The 16,122-nt window shown below is 37.6% G+C and overlaps 1 non-coding gene across 1 annotated transcript; it reads right to left on the bottom strand.

Annotated features, from left to right (window-relative positions):
• Window positions 1–1,028: 1,028 nt before the first annotated feature.
• LOC145401814 (5S ribosomal RNA) lies at window positions 1,029–1,147 on the bottom strand. The gene has a single exon (XR_013897665.1). It is a non-coding gene; the product is annotated as a 5S ribosomal RNA (ribosomal RNA).
• Between the last annotated feature and the right edge of the window lie 14,975 nt (window positions 1,148–16,122).

Here is a 16,122-nt window from a genome sequence, read left to right as displayed (position 1 = left end):
AACAATCGACTTTTTAAACAAGATTCCTGCTAAATTAGATGATAATGAAATTTTCGTAACTCCTGATGTGATAAACCTATGCAGTAATAATCGCCATGAGCTTGGATATGAAGCTATCACTTACTGGACTGATAAACACTATGACAATACAAATCGTATACCTGCAAACCTAATAAAAGAAGGATGCAGATTAATTTTGGAAAATAACTCATTCGAGTTTAATGGGCAAAATTACTTACAAGTATCAGGAACAGCAATGGTAACAAAACTTACACCAAATTATGCCAATCTTGTGTTGGGCTACTTAGAAAACATCTTATATTCTCAGGTGTCATCACTTTTTGGTAAAACAATAGCAGATATAATAAAAAAGAACTACATGCGATACATGGACGATATCTTTATGACTGGGACGAGAGAGATGGACATTTCTTAACAGTCATAAACATCATGAATAACCTGGACCCTATACTAACATTTACATGTGACACAAGTGGAGACACAGTCACTTTCCTAGACATAAACCTCATTAAGCAGGATAAGAAAATAATTACTGACATTCATTACAAGGAAACTGATACAAAGCATTATCTAACGTGCAGTTCTAATCATCCCAGACAGATAAAAAACAACATATCATTTAATTTAGCAAGAAGGATATGCACAATATTTTCACAACCTGAGTTAAAAGAAATATGATTAAGTGAACTAAAAACTTTTCTTCAACAACATGGATATCCCAAAAGTATAATAACAAATGGCACAGAGAGAGAGCAAAACAAATACCCATAGGCAACCTTCGGAGCTCCAGTAATAAAGAAATAGCCAGTGATACACATACTGTACAATACCATATATAACAACCTATAACCCAGATTATGATGATCACTTTAAAGAAATCTTATGTACAATTCATTCATTCATTGCCAGACGCCATGTATCCCAAACGGGGTGGCCAAGGGCTTAGAGTTAATTGTTTTACAGGGAGGGGCACTAATCCTCCACCAACCCCATTTGACACGTAGGGATGCCAACAGCATCTGGTGTTCCCAGGCGGTCACCCATCCAGGTACTAACCAGACCCAACGTTGCTTAACTTCGCTGATCGGACGGGAAGCGGTGTACTCAACGTGGTATGGCCGTTGGCATGTGGTACAATTAATGTTCTTAAAACGGCACCCGAAACAGAAGAAATTTATAAAGATGTCTCCTTAATTAAAGCAATGCCACAACCCAATAATCTAAAAAGAGTTTTAACAAGGGCTAGGTTTAATAATATATCTAGTTTCAAAGTGAAGAAATATGAAGACAAAAAATGTAAAGTTTGCACTGAAAAAATTGAAGGTAGTCAATTTACTTTTCCCAGTGCCAACTATACATTCCAAATTACCGAAATCGTTGGATGCTCGACACAAAACTGCATTTATGTAATTCGCTGCAGTGGATGCAAAGAGACATATAGGCAAAACCTCAAATCTCCGCCTTCGTAGTAACCTCCATAGGGATCATATTAATCACAGTAAAGGTTTATACATTAATACCCATACAGCTAAATGTGAAAATATATATTCTCCAAAGATCAATATTATGCCCTTTATTAACGTGAAAATGATGATCCTACATTAAGAAAATCAAAAGAAAAATATTTCATAAATAAATTTAAACCATTACTAAATAGAGATCTATGAAACACCGACCCAATTAACAGCTGCAAAAAACGAACCTTATTCCAATTACGAAAGTGGGAAAACTGAAGCTTCACGCAACTCGAAATGAAACTAACAAGAAACAACAGAGGACAATTCATACCAATTATCAGTGGCTATCAATCATTCATGGGAAGCATAGCTCTTCCTGGGCCACTAATTTTAAAACTGATGATCTAGGATACTAGAGAAATGCATGTTAATTAGGCTTTGATTTTAATTTACAATATACAGTTTTAGTACATGCCACCTGCTTTGTGCCGGCTGTCAGTTTTTCTAATAAAGGCATCAGCCTGCATACATGTTTTTACATATACTTCCCCACAAAAATCATATTTTCATACCTTAATAAACTATATATATATATATATATATATATATATATATATATATATATATATATATATATATATATATATATATATATTGTTACGAAACAGAGAATACCGTCCCGTAAAGTTCCAGGTTCAAAACAAAAGAGTTAGGTAAAATTACAAGTTAAAGTTTAATGCTCAAACTAACAACAAAACATTCAGGACTCATAAGGATAATGTAATGGCAAAAACAGGTAAAATAAATGGTTAACTGCAATAGCCTCTATTAACACGAAATTAGCATGAGTAAATTTATCTAAGTCAGCCCTGTTAAAATGAAAATACTAGATAATACTCAGTGAATGCAAGATATATTATTACAGATACAAAATATTATTAATAATGGCTGACAGTAAAACTTTACATTAAGCTAAAAAAACCCTCACTAGGCCTATGAATTAACACCTTATGCTATACAGTACAAGAAAAAATGTAATAACACTTATTCTCAAATCACACAGCTGCTAGATGGTTGGAGACTTCCTGAGCACTCAATATTAACTGTACAGGGGAGGACAGAGATGCGAACAAAATGAGAAGTAGATCTAAGTGGCAATAATGCAGAGACTGAGCTCATTATATAGGGGCCGGCAGAGCTTGATACAACTTGTAAGAAGGACGAGCAAATGAAGCCATGGGGACAAAGAGTTGACAATCCTGCTCTGAACAACAGAAAGAACGACTTACTTTACTATAAGGGAAGAAGGGGGGAGTGAGGTAGAACACGCTCGTGATCAAACATGCAGCATACTGTACGTTAGAATTACACAAAGGATGATGAAATCATAGGCTATGTAACACCTCCCCACAAAGAAAAAAGAAATTTACAAAGGAAATTTCTTATTACTCTAAAACAATCTGTCTAAAGTGTAGATAAGCAATCTGCAATAACATTTTCTTTCCCCTTGATATGTTGTATGTCTAATGAATACTCCTGAAGAAGTAGACTCCATCTTGTCAATCTCTGATTTTTATTTTTAAACTTACTAAGGAATTTCAGTGGGTTATGATCGGTATAAATGACTGTGGGGTCAAAACCAGAACACAAATAAAATGAAAAATGCTGTAAACCCAAAATCAAGGCCAAAAGCTCTTTCTCAATAGTTGAGTAGTTCTTTTGAGGTGGAGTGAACTTCTTACTGTAATAAGATACAGGGTGTTCAATACCCTGATCATCCTCTTGCAGCAAAACAGCCCCAGCTCCTGTTTCACTTGCGTCAACAGCCATCTTAAAAGGCTTAGCAAAATTTGGAGTAGCGAGCACTGGCTGACTTAAAAGGATAGCTTTAAGTTTGCTGAAAGAGGATTCACAGTTATCGGTCCAGACAAATTTAACTCCCTTTTTCAGTAAGTCTGTAAGTGGTGATACAAGAATTGAAAAGTTAAGAACAAATCTCCTGTAATAACCTACCATTCCCAAAAATCTTTGTAGCTCTTTCCTACTTTTAGGTCTGGGAAGATCACTTATAACCTAAACCTTAGCTCCTAGTGGTGCAACATATCCATCACCAATTACGTACCCAAGGTACTGAACTTTAGCTTGACCAAACTCACACTTTGACAAATTAGCTACAAGATTAGCCTGAACCAAACGCTCAAGAAATTTACTGACATGGCATAGATGATCTTTCCAGTTGTCACTGAAGATTAATACATCATCAATATAAACAACACACCCTGCCAAACCCTCTGTTACAACATTCATGAGCTTCTGAAATGTGGCTGGTGCATTCTTCATACCATATGTCATTACAGAACATGCAAAAGTCTTTCCTAATGTTACAAAATATGAGATCTCCCTAGCACGTTCAGTCATAGGTACTTGCCAGTATCCCTTTAACAAATCAAACTTACTTATGTACCTAGCCTTTCCGATCTTGTCTATGCAATCTTCCACACGAGGGAGAGGGTAAGTGTCTGTTTTGGTTATCTGATTAACACGTCTGTAGTCGATGCAAAGCCGCTGTGACCCACCTGGCTTAGGGACTAGAGTGACAGGAGAACTCCACTCGCTCTGACAGGGCTCAATCATCTTGTGGTCCAACAGGTAGCCAAGCTTCTTCTGGATGAGAGGAACATTCACTGGGTTCACACGGTAAGGAGGCAGTTTAATTGGCTTTGCGTCTCCAACATCGACATCATGCATCAACGCAGTGGTTCTTCCTGGAGTGGCACGGAACACTTGCGGGTACTCCTGCAGTAATGCCGAAAACTCCTGCCTTTCCTCGGGAGGTAGATGACAAAGCTTAGTCTGGAGATCATTCATGATATCAGGATTCTTCCCCAAACTATCACTCAGGCTCATGCTGCATGGGAGAGCTTCACTTGCAGACTTGGGTGGAACAGCTACAGTGCAGACTGGGTTATTTTCGTCCTGCCTGTGATATAACTTTAGCATGTTGATGTGACAAAGTTGCTTGTTCTTTCTACGATCTGGTGTGGCGATGATATAGTTGACATCACTGAGTTTCTACTCCACGAAATAAGGACCACTAAACTTGGCTTGAAGAGGTTGCCCATGCACTGGTAGCAGAATCAAAACCTGATCTCCTGGCTGAAAGTGGCGTAACCTGGACTTCTTATCATACCTAGTCTTCATCTTCTCCTGAGCAGCTCCTAAATTCTCTCTCACCAGCTGTAAAGCAGTGGACAGCCGTTCTTTGAACTTCATCACATACTCCAGCAGGTTGACGTCATCTTCCTCCGACAGCCAGCATTCCTTGAGTAGCTTAAGGGGTCCTCTTACTTCATGGCCAAACAGTAGTTCAAAAGGTGAGAAGCCCAGTGATTCATTTGGAGATTCTCTTGCGGCAAATACGATGAATGGAAGACCTTTATCCCAGTCTTTCTGATGTTCCAAACAGTATTTCTTGAGCATCAATTTGAGTATTTGATGATATTTCTCCAACGCTCCTTGGGTCTGGGGATGGTAAGCTGAAGACGTGATCTGGGTGATGCCCAACTCTTTCAGAGACTGCTTGAAAACATTTGACATAAAATTACTTCCCCGGTCTGACTGTACCTCCTTGGGCAGACCAAACTTTGTGAAGACCCCTAGCATTTCCTTAAGTTCTTTGCTGAGATATTTCTAAGTGGAATGGCTTCAGGATAACGAGTAGCCATATCAATCAGGGTGACCACATAAGAAAATCCTGAAGAAGTCTTAGGAAGAGGGCCCACAATATCCACCAACACACGGGTGAATGGCGCCTCAAAAGGAGGAATGGGAACTAGAGGTTCAACCTTTTCGGTCTGATTACACTTCCCCACAACTTGACAGGTGTGACAAGACTTACAATACCAGAAAACATCCCTGAAGATACCTGGCCAGTAGAAGTGTTTCAAAATGCGGTCCACAGTCTTCCTCATTCCAAGGTGTCCTGCCAAATTGGAATCATGAGCCACTCTAATGATATCCTGCCTACAAACACGAGGGATGACAACTTGATGTACAACCTCCCATTCACACTCGGCTGATGCTGTTGGGGGTCTCCACTTCCTCATAAGTACTCCTGACTTTATATAATAACAAGTAGAAGCACCGACTGACTCTTCCTCACTGCAAGCAGAGTTAGCTAGACCTTTCAACTCAGGGTCAGCAACCTGCAACTCAACCAACTCTTGACGAGACAAATTATCAACACTACGTGGTACTGCCTCATCTGGTGAGTGGTCCAAATTAGCAAGAAAAGTGTCAGCTAGGATAACATCATCATCATCATTATCCTCTAAGTCACCAATAACTTTAGACTTAGCCCTAGTGACAGCACATGCAGGGAACACATCAGGGACATCACAATCCTGGGCCGCAGCCACTGGCTCACTAGACAACTGAGGAGCTGGACACACTTGACTTCCACCAATATCATTTCCAAGTAAGAAAGTTACACCTGACATTGGGAGTGTCTCAACCAACCCAACCATAACGGAACCATTAACAAAACCTGACTCTAAATTCACTCTGCACAGAGGGACAGAGAAGTAATTATTCCCTACACCTTGCAAGATTACAGTTTCATCAGAGGAATTAACATTAGAGCCTAGAACACTGGTCATCATAAGGGATTGGCAAGCACCTGTATCACGATATATTTTAACTGATTTCCTGTCATTACTCTCCAGAGGACTGACAAAATCATCAGACAGGAAATTAGCACATGAACTCTTGAGAGTGTCACCCACGTTACTGCTCAAAAGAGGAGCTCCATCATGAGAATTTAAGTTACCCCTCAAAGGAGGTTCAGTTAACTCAGTTAAAGAATTCTGGGAACTCTCAAGGGTGGACACTAGACCAATTGACTGAATATTTAAAGACTCCTTTTTGTTCACATCACGCTGTCTACTGAAACATTTCTCCGTAGTATGACCAAGCTTACTACAATAAGTACATTTACTTTTCTGAAATCTAGAGTTGAAGCTGGTATTTACTTCCTGATAAACATCATCCTTATTCTCTTTCTTGTTACCTGTACTCTGAGTAGAGGCAACGTACTTACTCTCAGCTTTCCTTCTTTCTCTAGAATATCTCTTGTGAGTGAGAACATATTCATCAGCTAAAACTGCAGCATCAGACAAATTATCTATTCTTTTCTCATCAAGATATAGACTTACATCTTTATTAACACACCCTTTGAAGTCCTCCAGCAAAATCATCTGCTTAAATTTGTCAAAATCAGAATCCACATTCTTAGAATTTAACCACTGCTCTAACAGATCTTCTTTGATATTTGCATACTCAACATGGGATTGCTTATCTTGCTTATAAGTTGTCCTAAATTTTACTCTATAGGCTTCAGGAACAAGTTCATAGGCCTTAAGAATCAAGCTTTTAACTACATCATAATTATCAGATTGATCCTGAGGCAAAGATGCATAAGTTACTTGAGCTTTACCGGTGAGAACAGTTTGAAGGAGTACTGGCCAATACTTTTTGGGCCAATTAAAACCTGTAGCTACCCTCTCAAACAACTGAAAATACTTTGTTAAATCAGATTCATTAAAAGGAGGGACAAGTTTAACATTTTTAGCCACATCAAAATCATCAGAGCTACATGATCCAGCTCCACATTGTTTCATGCGATACTCATGGTCTGCCTGAATCCTAGCAAGTTCAACTTGTGCCTCAGCCTCCTTAACACGAGCCTCCTGCAGGGCTAGCTGTAACTTAGCTATTTCAATCTGCGTTTGCTCATCTGGAGGAGTTACATTGAACAAGCTTTTATTAATTATGTCAACAATTTGATCTTTAGAATGATGAGAGTGAACAACAATTCCCAATTGTTGAGCAACAAGCTTAAGTTCATTCATTGTTCTGTTTTCTACATCACACACAGTTTGCACATTTGACAAAAAATCTTTGGCTTCATCAAGAGTAGTAATAGTAGACATCATGAATAAATCACAGTCAGAAAATATCAAGCAATATCCTTATGATAATATCCTGAATATCCTGATAAGAGGTCGCCAAATTTATTTTACGGAACAGAGAATACCGTCCCGTAAAGTTTCAGGTTCAAAACAAAAGAGTTAGGTAAAATTACAAGTTAAAGTTTAATGCTCAAACTAACAACAAAACATTCAGGACTCATAAGGATAATGTAATGGCAAAAACAGGTTAAATATATGGTTAACTGCAATAGCCTCTATTAACACGAAATTAGCATGAGTAAATTTATCTAAGTCAGCCCTGATAAAATGAAAATACCAGATAGTACTCAGTGAATGCAAGATATATTATTACAGATACAAAATATTAATAATGGGTGACACTAAAACTTTACATTGAGCACAAAAAACCTCACTAGGCCTACGAATTAACACCTTATGCTATACAGTACAAGAAAAAATGTAATAACACTTATACTCAAATTACACAGCTGCTAGATGGTTGGAGACTTCCTGAGCACTCACAATAATAACTGTACAGGGGAGGACAGAGATGCGAACAAAATGAGGAGTAGATCTAAGTGGCAATAATGCAGAGACTGAGCTCATTATATAGGGGCCGGCAGAGCTTGATACAACTTGTAAGAAGGACGCGCAAATGAAGCCATGGGGACAAAGAGTTGACAATCCTGCTCTGAACAACAGAAAGAACGACTTACTTTACTATAAGGGTAGAAGGGGGGAGTGAGGTAGAACACGCTCGTGATCAAACATGCAGCATACTGTACGTTAGAATTACACAAAGGATGATGAAATCATAGGCTATGTAACAATATATATATATATATATATATATATATATATATAGATATATATATATATATATATATATATATATATATGCTTCTCTTAGCACTTTTGTTAGTCTGTCATTCAGCTCATCAGTGTCACATTAAACGTAACTTAGAGCCTGAAATATGTTCCTTATTTCCAACTGAAGGGCTGGTTTGTTTTCGATTACTGTTATTGGGCATATCTTTTTATCTTTAATCATCTTCTTTCTTTCATTTTTGAAACTGAATCTGGCTGTGCAACCCACCATTCTATGATCACTACCAATATTTGCTTTGTTGATAACTGTGACATATGTGATTGTGTTAATCATATCTGCTCTCTCTCTCTCTCTCTGGATAGATAGATAGATAGATAGATAGATAGATCTAGATATATATTTATATCTATATATATATTTATATCTATCTATCTATATATATATATATATATATATATATATATATTTATCTATCTTTATATCTATATTTATATCTATATATCTATATCTATCTATATATATCTCTATATATATATCTATATCTATCTATATATATATCTATCTATATATATATATATACTGTCTATTTTTATATATATATATATATATATATATATCCATATCTATATAGATATCTATGTATATATATCTATATATGTCCATCTATTTATCTATCTATCTATATGTATAGAATATATATATATCTATATCTATATATATCTTATCTATATATATCTTATCTATCTATATCTATATCTATCTATCTATATATATCTATATCTACATCTATCTATCTATATCTATATGTATCTATGTGTCTATCTATCTATATCTATATCTATATCTATCTATATCTATATTTATATATCTATATCTCTATCTATCTATATCTATCTATATCAATATCAATATCTATCTATCTATCTATATCAATATCTATCTATCTATGTATCTATATCTATCTCTGTTTATCTATGTCTGTCTACATCTATCTCTATATCTATATCTATATTCAGTATATCTATCTCCATAGCTATATCTATATACAGTATATCAATCTGTATATCTATCTATCTATCTATCTATATATATATATATATATATATATATATATATATATATATATATATATATATATATATATATATATACAATATATCTATATATCTATATCTATATACGGCATATCTATCTTTATATCTATATCTATACACAGCATATCTATCTGTGTCTATATCTATATACAGTATATCTATCTCTATATCTGTATCTATAAACACTATATCTCTCTCTGTATCTATGTCTATATACAGTATATCTATCTCTATATCTATATCTATATACAGTATATCTATCTCTACATCTATATATATCTATCTCTATATCTATATATATCTATCTATATCTATCTATCTATATATATATATATATATATATATATATATATATATATATATATATATCTGTATCTATATATATCTATCTCTGTATCTACAGTATATCTATCTGTCTCTATCTCTATAGCTATCTATCTCAATCTATAAATCTATATCTATCTATATCTCTATATCTATATCTATCTATCTTTATCTCTATATCTATCTATATCTCTATCTATATCTATGTATCTACCACTATATCTATATCTATCTATCTATCTCTATATCTATATCTATCTCTATCTCTATATCTATAAATCTATCTGTCTCTATCTCTATATCTGTATATATCTATCTCTATATCTTTATATATCTATCTCTATATATCTTTATATATATCTCTCTCTGTATCTGTATCTATATCTATCTCTATATATCTATATCTATATCTGTATCTATATCTATCTATCTCTATATCTCTATCTGAGTCTCAGGCTCATATTCAGGAGGCACAGGCACAAATTGAAATTGCTACGATTCAGGCAGACCATGAGTATCGCATGAAACAAAGTGGAACTGGATCATCTAGCTCTGATGATTTTGATGTGGCTAAAAATGTTAAACTTGTCCCTCCTTTTAATGAATCTGATTTAACAGTATTTTCAGTTGTTTGAGAGGGTAGCTACAGGTTTTAATAGGCCCAAAAAGTATTGGCCAGTACTCCTTCAAACTGTTCTCACCGGTAAAGCTCAAGTAACTTATGCATCTTTGCCTCAGGATCAATCTGATAATTATGATGTAGTTAAGAGCTTGATTCTTAAGGCCTATGAGCTTGTTCCTGAAGCCTATAGAGTAAAATTTAGGACAACTTATAAGCAAGATAAGCAATCCCATGTTGAGTATGCAAAAATCAAAGAAGATCTGTTAGAGCAGTGGTTAAATTCTAAGAATGTAAATTTTGATTTTGATAAATTTAAGCAGATGATTTTGCTGGAGGACTTCAAAAGGTTTATTAATTAAGATGTAAGCCTATATCTTGATGAGAAAAGAATAGATAATTTGTCTGATGCTGCAGTTTTAGCTGACGAATATGTTCTCACTCACAAGAGATATTCTAAAGAAAAAAGGAAAGCTGAGAGTAAGTACGTTGCCTCTACTCAGAGTACAGGTAACAGGAAAGAGAATAAAGATGATGTTTCTCAGGAAGTAAATACCACCTCCACCTCTAGATTTCAGAAAAGTAAATGTACTTATTGTAGTAAGCTTGGTCATACTACGGAGAAATGTTTCAGGAGACAGCGTGATGTGAACAAAAAGGAGTCTTTAAATATTCAGTCAATTGGTCTAGTGTCCACCCTTGAGAGTTCCCAGAATTCTTTAACTGAGTTAACTGAACCTGCTTTGAGGGGTAAATTAAATTCTCATGATGAAGCTCCTATTTTGAGCAGTAACGTGGGTGACATTCTCAAGAGTTCATGAGCTAATTTCCAGTCTGATGGTTTTGTCAGTCCTCTGGACAGTAATGACAGGAAATCAGTTAAAATATATCGTGATACAGGTGCTTGCCAATCCCTTATGCTGACCAGTGTTCTAGGCTCTAATGTTAATTCCTCTGATGAAACTGTAATCTTACAAGGTGTAGGGAATAATTACTTCTCTGTCCCTCTGTGCAGAGTGAATTTAGAGTCTGGTTTTGTTAATGGTTCCGTTATCGTTAGGTTGGTTGAGACACTCCCAATGTCAGGTGTAACTTTCTTACGTGGGAATGATATAGGTGGAAGTCAAGTGTGTCCAGCTCCTCAGCTGTCTAGTGAACCAGTGACTGCGACCCAGGATTGTGATATCCCTGATGTGTTCCCTGCATGTGCTGTCACTAGGGCTAAGTCTAAAGTTACTGGTGACTTAGAGGATAATGATGATGATGATGTTATCCTAGCTGACACTTTTCTTGCTAATTTGGACCACTCACCAGATGAGGCAGTACCCCGTAGTTTTGATAATTTGTCTCGTCAAGAGTTGGTTGAGTTGCAGTTTGCTGACCCTGAGTTGAAAGGTCTAGCTAACTCTGCTTGCAGTGAGGAAGAGTCAGCTGGTGCTTCTACTTGTTATTATATAAAGTCAGCAGTACTTATGAGAAACTGGAGACCCCCAACAGCATCAGCCGAGTGTGAATGGGAGGTTGTACATCAAGTTGTCATCCCTCGTGTTTGTAGGCAGGATATCATTAGAGAGGCTCATGATTCCAGTTTGGCAGGACACCTTGGAATGAGGAAGACTGTGGACCGCATTTTGAAACACTTCTACTGGCCAGGTATCTTCAGAGATGTTTCCTGGTATTGTAAGTCTTGTCACACCTGTCAAGTTGTGGGGAAGTGTAATCAGACCGAAAAGGTTGCACCTCTAACTTCCCATTCCTCCTTTTGAGGCACCTTTCACCCGTGTGTTGGTGGATATTGTGGGCCCTCTTCCTAAGACTTCTTCAGGATTTTCTTATGTGTTCACCCTGATTGATATGGCTACTCGTTATCCTGAAGCCATTCCACTTAGAAATATCTCAGCAAAGAACGTGGTTAAGGAAATGCTGGGGTTCTTCACCAAGTTTGGTCTGCCCAAGGAGGTACAGTCAGACCGGGGAAGTAATTTCATGTCAAATGTTTTCAAGCAGTCTCTGAAAGAGTTAGGTATCACCCAGATCACGTCTTCAGCTTACCATCCCCAGACCCAAGGAGCGTTGGAGAGATATCATCAAACACTCAAATCGATGCTCAGGAGATACTGTTTGGAACATCAGAAAGACTGGGATAAAGGTCTTCCATCCGTTGTATTTGCCGCAAGAGAATCTCCAAATGAATCACTGGGCTTCTCACCCTTTGAACTACTGTTTGGCCATGAAGTACGAGGACCCCTTAAGCTACTCAAGGAATGCTGGCTGTCAGAGGAAGATGATGTCAACCTGCTGGAGTATGTGATGAAGTCCAAAGAACGGCTGTCCACTGCTTTACAGCTGGCGAGAGAGAATTTAGGAGCTGCTCAGGAGAAGATGAAGACTTGGTATGATAAGAAGTCCAGGTTACGCCACTTTCAGCCAGGAGATCAGGTTTTGATTCTGCTACCGGTGCATGGGCAACTTCTTCAAGCCAAGTTTAGTTGTCCTTATTTCGTATAGAAGAAACTCAGTGATGTCAACTATGTCATCGCCACACCAGATCGTAGAAAGAACAAGCAACTTTGTCACATCAACATGCTAAAGTTATATCACAGGCAGGACGAAAATAACCCAGTCTGCACTGTAGCTGTTCCACCCGAGTCTGCAAGTGAAGTTCTCCCATGCAGTATGGGCCTGAGTGATAGTTTGGGGAAGAATCCTGATATCATGAATGATCTCCAGACTAAGCTTTCTCATCTAGCTCCCGAGGAAAGGCAGGAGTTTTCAGCATTACTGCAGGAGTACCCGCAAGTGTTCCGTGCCACTCCAGGAAGAACCACTGTGTTGATGAACGATGTCGATGTTGGAGATGCAAAGCCAATTAAACTGCCTCCTTACCGTGTGAACCCAGTGAAAGTTCCTCTCATCCAGAAGGAGCTTGGCTACCTATTGGACCACAAGATGATTGAGCCCTGTCAGAGCGAGTGGAGTTCTCCTGTCACTCTAGTCCCTAAGCCAGGTGGGTCACAGCGGCTTTGCATCGACTACAGACGTGTTAATCAGATAACCAAAACAGACACTTACCCTCTCCCTCACGTGGAAGATTGCATAGACAAGATCGGAAAGGCTAGGTACATAAGTAAGTTTGATTTGTTAACCCCTACACCGCGGGCATGTTTACCGATGTTTTGCGTGTGCCACGGGGTTATTCGGGCTCCGACAGACTCTCAAAAAATATTTGCCAAAAATCAGTTATTAGTCCTAGAATATTAAAATTATACATGCTTATGGCACATACCTTCAGCTTTCTCCTGGGATGTTTGTTGAGCCTTCGTCAGTTACCGTAGGACTTGTGGAGACCTCTGAATTTGGGTAACGAAGTCTTTACTTTACACTTCCCGACAACCCGTAATATGATTCCCACAGCCAGATATTAACACTATAAACACTACTCTATGATTTTCAAGTAGTTTGGGATCCATACTCCAAAAAAAAAAACACTGTGAAAGCAATGAAAATTTATGAGCGAGTCTGACCGCCGCACTTCCGCTAGTTCGCTGTTGGTACTCTGTCATTTATTATTCATAAAACCCCTCACACTTTATATTTCTATTACTCTATAACATTTATATATATCTACAGTCTTTATCCATAAGTTTCCTTCAGTAGTATTAGTTTATTGTCACTGTAGGGATTCAATTTTTTTCAGTAAAATACGTAGCATTCACTTTCTCGTCCTGTATACTAGCATTGAGAGTGAATGTCACTTTCATCTTCACTCTCATAACTCATAGTATTCAGACATGCTAGAGTGAAACTTTCACTTTCATTACTCCTCGGGTATATACTCGTATTCTTATAATACTACTCATTTACATTTCTATTTACGTTCTCTATTTTATTTACGTTATTTACATTTCTATTTTATTTACACTGTGTTATGCACTGTCACTTGAAGTAACTTATAAAACTATTTTCCATTGTTCACGTATATTTACATTCATTACTTTCACTTGCTGTTTACACATTATTTACACATTATTTACAATTCCACTTGCACTGTTTTACTCAATAGAAAGATCGTAGTCACTCTTTTATCAATTGTCAGCCCTTTACCTCTTTCTACATGAGGTTTAGTAGGGGGTAAAGGTCACAGGGCCCTTTGCATGGGGGTGAAAAAGGCCCTGAAGTCAGCAAGAGGATGAGCCGTACCTCCTCTTCGGAAGATGAGAGAGAACTGATAAGGGAGGGCCGGCCCGGGTAGAGGCCTACTTAGGGGATATTCAGTACTACCATCGTAGCTCTTGAAACAGCTATGTATTTAACTGAAATGATTGGCAGGATATCTAGACAATACATTATAAATTAGGTAGTTCCAGGTGAATGTAAATATCACTTAGGCTTCTCCCTTCCCTCCTTATATGTATATTTATTACGAAAATAGATTATATGGCATATTTCAAGGGGAAAAAAAAAACAGCGAAAATTAGCGAACGAGTGCACGTGAGGTGTTGTCAGGTGATAATTATCCAATTTCAGGTGTATGGCACTCTCACTTACCTTATTTCTTTCTTGTATTTATTATTTGGTATAAGAATAGGGCATAGGGCTTATTTCAATGGATGAAATCAGTGAAAAATTCCAGGGAAGATTTACTTAGCATACCACGGCCGGGCAGGCGAGAGGATAGGGTAATGGAGGGGGTGTAGGGAGGGGAGTCAAGAACGGGGAGAAATGGCTAAATTGTCAACAATGGATGGGAGTACAGATGAGATGAGGAGTGCTGACTAGTGTTGGACATTGGCAGTACTGATAGATGATACAAGCCCCCACTTGAAAGCCCGGGTGAATTAAAAAAAAAACAGAATCACAAAAGCAACGCCCCACAGTATGATTCCTTGCTCCCAAGCGTCACGAAAGTGACGCTTGGGAGCAAGGGATCATACCGCGGGGCGTCGCTTTTGTGATTCCGTGTTATTTTGAATTCACCCGGGCTTCCAAGTGCGGGCGGGTATCATCTATCGGTACTGCCAATGTCCAACACTAGTCAGCACTCCTAATCTCATCTGTACTCCCCATCCATTGTTGACAATTTAGCCATTGCTCCCGTTCTTGACTCCCCTCCACCCCCTCCATTACCCTATCCTCTCGCCTGCCCGGCCGTTGCTAAGTAAATCTTCCCTGGAATTTTTCACTGATTTCATCCATTGAAATAAGTCCTATGTCGTATTCTTATACCAAATAATATATACAAGAAAATAAGGTAAGTGAGAGTGCCATACACCTGGAATTGGCTAATTATCACCTGACAACACCTCACGTGCACTCGTTCGCTGAATTTTCGCTGTTTTTCCCCTTGAAAATATGCCCTATAATCTATTTTTCGTAATAAATATACATGTAAGGAGGGAAGGGAGAACCTAAGTGATATTTACATTCACCTGGAACTACCTAATTTATAATGTATTGTCTAGCTTTCCTGCCAATCATATCAGTGCTAGACAAAGCTGTTTCAAGATATAACATTGGGAGCTCTGAATATATATATCTCCTAAGTAGGCCTCTAATCTATTTTCGTAATAAATATACATGTAAGGAGGGAAGGGAGCAACCTAAGTGATATTTACATTCACCTGGAACTACCAAATTTATAATGTATTGTCTAGATTTCCTGCCAATCATATCAGTGCTAGACTTAGCTGTTTCAAGAAGTAATATTGGTAACTCTGAATAACCCCTAGCAGGCCTCTACGCTGGTGGTCCTCCGTTATCACTCAGTTCTCTCTCAACTTCCGAAGCG

This window comes from Coenobita brevimanus, chromosome 56, assembly GCF_032717465.1.
Source record: "Coenobita brevimanus isolate Jiangsu-jjx chromosome 56, ASM3271746v2, whole genome shotgun sequence".
Taxonomy (NCBI): Eukaryota; Metazoa; Arthropoda; class Malacostraca; order Decapoda; family Coenobitidae; genus Coenobita; species Coenobita brevimanus.
The sequence above is the reverse complement of the archived record's forward strand: the minus strand, read 5'-3'. Positions and strand labels throughout refer to the sequence as shown.